The following is a 10,498-nucleotide window of genomic DNA, read 5'->3' on the forward strand; positions in this document are numbered from 1 at the left end:
CATTTTCTCACCGTTCTGGAGGCTGGAAGTCTACAATCAAGGTGCCAGCAGAGTTGGTTTCTGGTGAAGCCTCTTTCCTGATCTGCACATGGCTACCTTCTTGCTCTGTCCTCACATGGACTTTTTTCAGTTGTGTTACAAGGACACTAGTCCTGTTAGAATAGGCCCCCATTCTTATGAATTCATTTAACCTTAATTACCTCCGTGAAGACCCTATCTCCAAATACAATCACATTGGAGGTTAGAGCTTACGCGTATGAATTTGGGGGTGGACACAATTCAATCCATAACTGAATATACAATATATATCCCATAAGGAGAATGGTAAGGTATCTTAGAAGGAACTCAGCGACCTGGGATCTGCTCAGACCAAGGTCTTAATCCCACTGCTATTACTGACTCTCAATGCGACTTGGAAGATCACTTAGCTCCTCTGAGCCTGTTTCCACAGTTGTGAAACTGGCATTGTGATAACTGTTTTATAATTTTGTTGTCAAAATTAAATGATATAGCACACATAAATCATTTTCCAAGTAGGTGGTACTCCATCACCACTAATTCTCTTCTGACGCACACCTCTGAAGAACACAGTCACCTTCTAAAATCATCTTTTGTATGTGATATGCAGTAGATTTTACACGTCAGTTTCATATTACTTCACTTGATTTTATTCTTAAACTAGAATAAAGATGAGTTAGAGGGCTTCCCTGGTGGTGCAGTGGTTGAGAGTCCGCCTGCCGTTGCAGGGGACACGGGTTCGTGCCCCGGTCTGGGAAGATCCCACACGCTGCAGAGCGGCTGGGCCCGTGAGCTGTGGCCACTGAGCCTGCGCGTGCCGAAAAAAGAAAAAAAAGAGTTAGAGGTTCTTAGACACAATGAAGAAGCCTGAGCACATTTTTTGGGGGTAAGATCTTGTTTTTAAAAAAGCTTTATAAGCACAGTGGGGAAACTTTTAGTCTTTGGAAATGTGCGTTGACAATTAAGTTCATTACAACCTGAGATATTAATTGTGTTATTCATAACACATCACCCCAATATTTTTGGAAGTAACAGGTAGCAAAAACGAGATGCATTAATTTAGAAGAAGTGTAGACTTCTGTCCTGTGTTCTAGTTGCCTTGTTCTTTGCTCATTTCCATGCCCATGAAATTGGCTAAAATTTCCATAGTCAGGACTGAGTTGTTGCTAATTTTAAGTACAATGGAGCAGTTAAAATAGTCACTACATGTAATCTTAAACCTGGATCACTGATTTTAAAGACAAATCTATAAATATTTTAGGGAAATGTGTGTAGGGTAGGGGCTGGTAAAAAGGGGCCCTGATTTAGGTCCAGTTAAAAATGAAAGACAAATATATGAGATACAGAGAAATGAGAAAGCCCCAAATGGGAACCATCTGTTTGTTAGACGATTGAGAAGAACATTTACGTTTTTCTTGCAGGTGAGTCTTGCCCTAGCTTGTTTCAAGTTCATCATAGGTTGCTCTGAGTCTACTAGGACAACTTTATTATTGTGTTTATTCTGCTCAACTGAAATATTTCATAGTAAAATTGACAGCTGTGCTATTAACCCATCTGTCTACCAGTCAGTTTGAAGACCATTATGAGTGTAGATGGACAAAGACATCTCCTCTCCACAAGAAGGGTCAAAATCTACCCACATTGTAGACGAACACTAGTGTGTCTGCCTGGGTCAATACAGTAGTTTATGCTAACACTTCCTGATTTTTTTTTTTTTTTTTTTTTGGTGGTACGCGGTCCTCTAACTGTTGTGGCCTCTCCCGTTGTGGAGCACAGGCTCCGGACACGCAGGCTCAGCGGCCATGGCTCACAGGCCCAGCCGCTCCATGGCATGTGGGATCTTCCCGGACTGGGGCACGAACCCGTGTCCCCTGCATCGGCAGGTGGACTCTCAACCACTGCGCCACCAGGGAAACTCCCACTTCCTGATTTTATTTTTGCATAATTCTCCCACCCTCTTCTCCAAAAAGTACAGAATATACTTTAAAAAATATATTGCATTCAAACTTCCAGGAAACACATTTTTTTCATGTTGTAACATCTCTCACATGAGAGGTGTCTTACAATCAATGGCATACAGAATTTAATTGGCAAAGTTTTACTCTTTCTTCACAATACATAAAATTATGGAAGATTATCAACCAATGTAACCATGGAGTAGATGAAATTCAGTAAATTAGATTATGTTTTCATACTCATCTGCTTAAAATTCTATTTCAACTAGAATAAAAGCCAAACTTTGTACCGAGACCAGAAGGACTCCTGTATTGACTATAGTTTCTTGTTTTCCATATTCTTGATGCACTGACATTTGTCACCATGATCCTGGAGAGACTGCTCCCCATAGGGCTAGCAAATTTCTAGAGATAGCGAAGGATGTCTCTGAGAGCATGCCGTTGATATAAAACACACCCAATTCAGAGACCACACCCTAACCACCTACTTATCAAACCGTCCCACACTGATCCAGTATTTCACCTCCATTAAATCACCCTAGGGCCAGATACCAGACAGCTAGGACCACTCTTATAGCTCAGAGCCCACCAAAATTATTCAAGCTAAACAATACTAAACGTAAGAGTACCTACTCTGTTTTGCCCATTTCTTTCCACTAAATCCCCATAAAGGCTCTGGGCCACGCTCTTCCCTCCTGACCGACCTTGGCACTTCCCCGTGTGGCCTGCGTGGTGTGCTGTGCCCCCTGTTTCTGAGAATCTGTGAGTATGAACTTCTTTCATGACCATCATTTCCATGTCTGCATGTCTTAACTATACGCGATTAAAGCAAATCCCCGGTAGATTTTAACACACTCCCAACGATTCCCTTCTCAGACCTCCTCACGCACCTTCCTTCCCCTGCACCGACTTGGCTCCAGCCTCACTGGGCTTTTCACTATTCCTCCCTAACGACCAAGCGCTGGCCACTTCCTCTGCTTAGAGAGTTCTTTCCCGAGAATGCTATTTCCCCAGGCCTTCAAGTAATTTGACCCTTCTGATCATTCCCGCCTCAGCTTAACTGCCGCCTCCTCAGAGAAGTCTTCCTTGACTGGCCCATGTCGCCACTTATTTGGTCTCTATCACAGCTTCCTCTCTGAATACAATAAAATTATATGAATAAATATAATTTAGGTGAAATTCACATAACATACAATTAACCATTTTAAAGTGCACAATTCAGTGACATTTAGTAAATTTACAATATTGTATAACCTCAACCTTTTTCAAGTTCCAAAACGTTTTCATCATCCCTCCCCCCACAAAAATGCTTACTCGTCAGATACTCACCATTCTCCTCTCCCACATCCTCAGCAGCTGTTAACCTGCTCCCTGTCTCTACGGCTTTACCTATTCTGGGTGTTTCATATAAATATACTCAAATCACTTGTAAACTTTTGTTTGGCTCCTTTCACTTAGCATAATATTTTCAAGGTTCATTCATATTTTTGCCGTATCTGTACATCAATCTTTTTAATGGTTGAATAATATTCCATTGTATGGATATAAGATGTTTTTAACCTATTCATTTATTGATGAACATTTGGGGTATTTCTACCTTTTGTTAATCATTCTGCTGTAAACATTTGTGTACAGGTATTTGTTGGAGTACTTAGTTTCTATTCATTTGGACATAGACCAAGGAGCTGAATTGCTGGGCGTGGCACCCTCTTTGATCCCCATTTTTTTTAATTTTTAAGGGTCCCACTAGGTGACTGGGGGAAAGAATGCATGTGGATTTAATTCTCAACATCCATATTGGTTTTGAATTGTGCCTCCTCAGCCTCTCATTAGCTGGGTGCTCTTGGAATGGAGCACCTGCAGCAGTTGAGAAAATAAATAAGATGCTATATGTGGAGAATGGTGCTTTACCTTATACCCTCAGTAAACTTCCCTTCTCTCACATTATTCTCTACACCTCATTTTTTTCTGTAAAACCCAACTTCTTCATTTTCCCAGCTGGGGAGAGCAAAGGAATGAGACCAGAATATACGAAAACAATGGGAAGTACCAAAAAGAATACCACGTTTGGCAAGCAATCATTTTTATTACAAAAATATTTTTCCAGTGATTTCTTGCCATATATTAAATAGCTTTGAAAACATTTATTTGGTCTAGAGACTGTAAGAGTCAATGTTCTTGGCACCCATATGCATAAAAAACTGCTTTAGGGTATTAGGATGTAATTGATCCTTTTTTTTTTTAAAAAAAAAAAGCCTGTTTCTTCCTCCTACTTAAATTGTATAAAATCAATTAAGACTTTTCAGTATAATTTTTGTTAGTATTTTAGTACATGCTTAAATGAATAAGATACACAATTTTCTTACTACATAAGTGTCTGAGCAGCTAATTTGTATAGCGTCTTTGTAAGTAAATCAATCAAAATCTTCAATATGAGAATAACTGATCATACAGGTAGTAAGAAAGCCGTCTGACTACGTAAACTACCAACATCCAACTGATAGTGTCAAGTCATTCCCATTATGATGGGCTTCTGCATGGTTAACTCCTGGTTGTGACACCATCTTAGAAATCTTGAACAAAGATGTACCTCTTTTCTATTGTTTTGTGTCATTAAATGTAAAATGGAAGAACAAGTCTTTTTTTTTATAATACTGTGAAATAGGAAATAAGGAAATAGTAATGAAATAAGAAAAAGATCTAGTAAATCCACTTCCATGATAAAACATGGCATCATGACTTTCCCCCTTCTTTCAACTGAGAGAATTTATAGATTAACTGGGTGAAAATTCACACCTTTATGATACTGAGTCTTCTTTTTTATCTTCAATCATCAATGTGGATTATTTTTCCACTTATTTAGATCCGTGTTTCTCAATGGAATCAGGCAATTGCAATTTGAGTGAGATGCTAGTTTTTGTTTGAAACCTTCCTGCAAATTTTAAGATTTTTGGCATCCTATTCCTGGCATTCAATTAGTAGCACCTCCGGTTACTGTGACGACTTAATTGCCTCCCTATTCTTGGAAATGTATGTCCTTCAAATAATTTTGAATGTTTTTCCATAGATGCTTTTTGTATCTTTTTTTAGGTTTATTTCATTGTAACTTATAATTACTATTGCTATTATAAACAGGAGCTTTTCTTTCTTTCTTTTCTTGTCTTTTCAATTTCATTCCTATGAATTTTCTAGTTGGCTTTTACTAGCCTATTAGATATTTGGTATGTAAATTGTGTATCCAGAAATCTTATCAAATTATGTTATTAGTTCTAATTTTTTCTAGATTATTTTGTTTTTCCTAGGAATTATTGCATCATCATTAAGTAAGGATAGTTTATTTATCTTTTCCTTTTCAATTCCTTAAAAATTTATATGTTTTTATTTCATCAACTTGGTCTTCTCCTTGACAGCATTGAGTAAAAATGGTGAGTGTGAGCATTCTTTTTTTTTTGGACTACAAATAAAATTCTTTTAAATTTATTTTCAAATAATGTATTATTTAATCATTCATTATTAAGAACTTATTATTCAAACATTTATTATCTAAGTCATGGATGGGAACTGAATTGTCTCACATTATTTCTCTACCTCTGTTGAGATAAATATATAACTTTCAGTTTTATATGGTGAATCATATTAGTGCATGTTTATAACGTTAAACCATGCTCACACTGCTGCATCATGTTCTTTGGTCCTGATGTGTATGCTTGTGTGTACCTGTGTGTTTAATGCATTACTGGATTTGTTTTGCAGATCATTCGTCAGTTTCTGTGGGCACTACTGCTCGTGTACAAAAACTTCCCTTCTGTGTTAGATTCTGGAAACTTTTCAGTTATTATCTCGTCAACTATTGCTTCTCTAACATTCTCCTCCGAGAATATTTTATGCTTATTTCAGCCTCTAAAACTATTTTTCCATGCATTTAACTATTATTTCAAATTTCTATCTTATCTCTCTCTGCTGGGTCCTAAATGATTTTATCAGCACCATCTAGCAATTCATTACTTTGCAACTTTGTCTTGGAAGTCTACAGTTTATCTGTTTATTGCCTATTTTATCTTCCTTTTTTATTTTTGGAATTATGTGCTTTATATCTATGCTCTCATATTTCATTTTTTGCCCGATTTTGTTTCTTTTCTTCTTTTTAATGAAACCATGCCTTATTTATCTCTCGAGTAACATCTTAAACACACTTTGTCAGACTAGAATACAGTTGTAATCTGATGGTTGATTATGTCAGCCTGATTTAACCCTGGATTTTCTTGTGTTTTGGAATCTTGTTTTGGAAACTTGCTGTGAATGGAAGTTTTTTTGTGGTTTGTTTTTGTTTGTTGGTTTGTTTTTTTGGTTTTGTTTTCTTGTCTTCTTCTTTTCCTCCACTCATCCTTCTATGTTTCTCATCCCCTGTAATCTGGTATTGTCATCGTTTCCATCATTTGTGTGAGGCAGCCTGCTCAGTCTGAGGCTTGATGGTGGACACGTGGAGTGGTTTTCCAGGGATCATACTCAGGATATCTCAGCTCTGATTCCGGAGCCTGCTGTCTGTCTAACTCAGTAACTGGCCCCAAGGCTGTGTCATTTCCCTTATTCTCACGCCACCCCCGAGATAAATGGCTTCCAGGAGCCTCGACTCAGGTAAGCTTTGAACAAAGTATTTTCCAGCTTTTTTGAATAAGTAATTAGTAAACCCTGGTAATTAGTAACTTTAATTAGTAAAGTAAGCAACAAATATCTTTACAATCATCTCTATGATTATTTTCCAGAAAAAGAAGGAGCAAAGAGAAACCCAAGCAGATGCTACTATTGATTGATTATTTTTAATTTACTGATTGCCGAATTTATCCTTCTGAGTCAGGTATCGTTTCCATTTTCTAAATGGGTTACCTGAGGAACCACAGGATTAAGGTTCTTTTACAAGTGTTCGTGGCGACAGAGGGGAAAGGATTTGGAGACGGGTATTCCCAAAGCTTCCCTGCATTCTCTTTATCTCACTGCACCATATCATTTGCCTTTAAATAAAAGTCTCACATGAGTATTCCCTGCGGAGTCTGGTCAATCCTTTCAGATATCAGAGCTGGGCAAATCTTTGCAGAGTGTATTTCCTGACCCCTGGGTTTGACCACGTGATTAGCTTTGGTCAAAGGGATTTTCATAGATGTGATATGAGCAAAGTCCAGAAGGGTGCTTGACAACTGGGTGTGGCCATTTGGGGTCATTGTCATTGCCCTGAAGATATGCTGGCGTAGTCTGATGGAGGATGAGTGAGAAAAGGGGCAGATCGAGTCAGGCCAGCTGCCTCAGAGAAGGGCAGCTGAGATCAGAGGATAGCCAGCCAACCCTGCCCAGGTAAGTAATCACTGTCAAAATCAACAGAGTCACCTAGGCAAGACCAGCTGACTCCAGACACTTGAGTAAAAAATGCCTGCCGCTGGATGCCCTGAGGATCTGAAGTTCTTTGTTACACAGCATTACTATGGCAATAGGTAACACACACCCAGGGAGTCTACCCCAGCCCACTAGAGTGCAGGAGGTTATAGCAACGTGTGGGTGGCAACCAGAGAATTGCATCAACATGGCCAGAGTCGTCTTCAAAACGCTACATGAGCAAAAACCCAGCAAGTGAGGCTCCTCGATAAAGTCTAGATCTCTAAGTGTGTAGGCAGACTTTACACATGGAATTCCCAGGGCCACCTTAGAGAGTGGTTACTAACCAACTTGGAGCACTTACTACACGTCAAGAACTTTGTAGCCACTTTCATGTATGTTTGCCGATTTCTCTCAAAACAACTTATATGAATTTAGTGTTTGCATATATTATTCATTTATAATAGATAATGGTACATATACCAGGAAACTGAATCCAATAGTAATAAGAAAGATACAGTGAAAAGTAAATCTCTCCCACCTGTATATAAGTGTCATTTTTTTTGAAACAGTCGATTGGCTAGTTTCTTATGCATCGTTCCAGAGAGGGGCTAGCAAAGCAATTAGCTTCTACTCTAAGAATCCTTCTGCAAATACACCTATACGTATATAAAATTACAGAAGCCAGCCTGCCATGTTGGTCACCACTTGCAGTGTGTCCATCTTAACAGAACCACCATCCGAGGCACGAGTGGCTAAGTGACTTTCACCAATGTCACCCAAAAAGTTGGTCTCTAAGCTCCCAACTCACTAAACCCCACACTGAAACACAGCCTCTAGGAGAAACATAGTCATTTGTACATTATTACTCTTATTTTCCTCTTGTAACAGGCGCAGTATCATGTCACATTAAGAAGAGCCACACTATTGAGAGTTCAAAGCCATTGTGTCCCTGTGAAGAAAGGCCCAGAGCGCCATCTATGTAAGTCTGAAAGAATCTCCCTCACTATTGGAGCGCAAGCATTGCTGCACTGAGTAGGGTAATAACTAGAGTCCACACTGCTGAGACCGTTGCTTCTTCCACCTGCCTGTGTGCGTCTACATAGTCACGTATTCATCGTCCCCACTCATATCCACGCAGCTTGTCCAACTGTTTAATCCATGTTAAAAGAAAAAAGTGGATCAGAATAAATTTAAAAGGACCTGAATGGTTGCTTCCATGTCCTGGCTATTGTAAATAGTGCTACAATGAACATTGGGGTGTATGACTCTCTTTGAATTATGCTTTTCTCTGGGTATATGTCCAGGAGTGGGACTGCTGGGTCATATGGTAGTTCTATTTTTAGTTTTTTGAGGAACCTCCATACTGTTCTCCATCGTATAGCCAACTCATTTTGCTGTACAGCAGAAACTAACACAACATTATACTCCAATAAAAATTAACCAAAACAAAATTTTTAATTAAAAGTTCAAAAATAAAAGGACCAGAATGGTGTGTGATGTAGTGGAAAGAGCAACAGGCTTTGTACGCAGGCATCAAAAGACTCCTAGCCTGGCTCTCTCCATGACCAGCTGCATAATTATGATCAAGATGCTCTCATTTCTGGGCCTCCGTTTCTTCATCAATAAAATGGAGCACATGATGTCCGCTTGACAAATTAGTATTGAGCACTTCAGAATACAGGTGCATCTTCCTGGAGAAAAAGAGTGAGGCTGCTCATTCAACAACTCAGTGACTCCACAGTAATGGAAAGTGGAAACTTCCTAGATGGCTCGTGGCCATGGTAACTTTTCAATACACTGAGTTACACTTCCGTCTGCAGTCCCAGCTTTACTACCTAGAATGTAAATTTCCAGGAAAGAATTCAGTCCTCGCAACTGAGGATCTTGAGGGTAAACTCTCAAGGAACCAATGCTTCTCTATTGTGTCTCTGGTCTATACTGGACAGAGACTGTGCCTAGGGTCAAGGGGCCTGGTACTCACCTAGCTTTTCTCTTTCCAGCTGCCCTCTAGAGTCTACCAACTCACAGAGCTTAAAGTTCTGTGCTGGAAACATGAGAATTAAGAACCCAGTGCTCAAAATGACCATGAGCTGCATTTGACAGACAATTTTCCATCCTCCATCAACACATTGGATTTCTTCGTAATCGCCACCAACACTACCAGTTTTGCTTTCTGACCCTGCCTACCTCCTGGCTGGACAAAACATCCCAATTTCGAGCTTAAAATGGAAACAAGAACTGAGGACTTTTTAAAAATAGCTTTTTAATGTATAGGTGTCCTCTGGAGGTTCCAAGTATATTTCAAGATAGAAACTGATAAATGATGATAACGACAGGGAGAGACTGCTGATTCATGGGAGGAATTGAACTTCCCTTGGCCCTTGTGCTGGCCCCCAGCCAGCTGTGGAGCAGATGAGGCCAGTCATTGTTTTAGAAATAAGAATCTACTGAAATGTGTAGATAATTCGTCCATCTCTCCGAAGAGAGGGAAACAATTCAACAAGAGAGGTAAACGAGCCATCATACAGCAATATCCATTTTAAAAACAATCCCTTGCTATTTTGAGCAGCCTTGGAACGTCCCCCAGTGCAACCTGGTTTAATCAAAGCATGACATTTTCCACTTTTCATAAGAATAGATGGGACTTAATCCTGGACCCATCATGCCTCAGTCGTGTGGGCACAGCCCCTATGTCCCTTGTGTAAAGATGGAATGCACACCATCTCTAAACGTCCTGCTAAAGCTTTTATCCCCTCCTCCTAATAACTATGCACCATTTATTTTTTTAATGATGAAATTCTACCTGTTTGCATTTGTGGACATGTACGTCCCATGGATAGATTAGAAAAAGATCACAAGGATGACACCGGAGAGCTCAAGTGGAAATCAGCACAGGTTATGCCTTCTGTCCTATGAAAGAATTCAAGGAGTCAGAATCACCCTCTGCTTGCTGAAAGGTGCACCTGTTGGAACTTGTGAAATTTGGACATGAAACTTGGGTATCACTCTTTCTCCTTCACCCCCAGTCTCTGAGGAAGCAGACCGTGTCTGGAACTCAGGGATGTATGTATGACGAAGAGTCCAAGCTTTGGCATAGAGCTGCCTGCCACCCAGGCTGCGTGTTGGCAAGGTGAGAAAGGGGAGTAGGTCGGTATCCT

General features: G+C 39.7%; 1 long non-coding RNA gene across 1 annotated transcript; it reads left to right on the forward strand.

Annotated features, from left to right (window-relative positions):
* Positions 1 to 2,563: 2,563 nt before the first annotated feature.
* On the forward strand, positions 2,564 to 8,495 carry LOC117199613 (uncharacterized). Its single transcript, XR_004480877.2, has 4 exons — positions 2,564 to 2,735; positions 6,737 to 6,828; positions 7,347 to 7,456; positions 8,229 to 8,495. It is a non-coding gene; the product is annotated as an uncharacterized LOC117199613 (long non-coding RNA).
* The last annotated feature ends 2,003 nt before the right edge of the window (positions 8,496 to 10,498 follow it).

The sequence above is a fragment of the Orcinus orca genome, chromosome 17 (assembly GCF_937001465.1).
Source record: "Orcinus orca chromosome 17, mOrcOrc1.1, whole genome shotgun sequence".
Classification (NCBI taxonomy): domain Eukaryota; kingdom Metazoa; phylum Chordata; class Mammalia; order Artiodactyla; family Delphinidae; genus Orcinus; species Orcinus orca.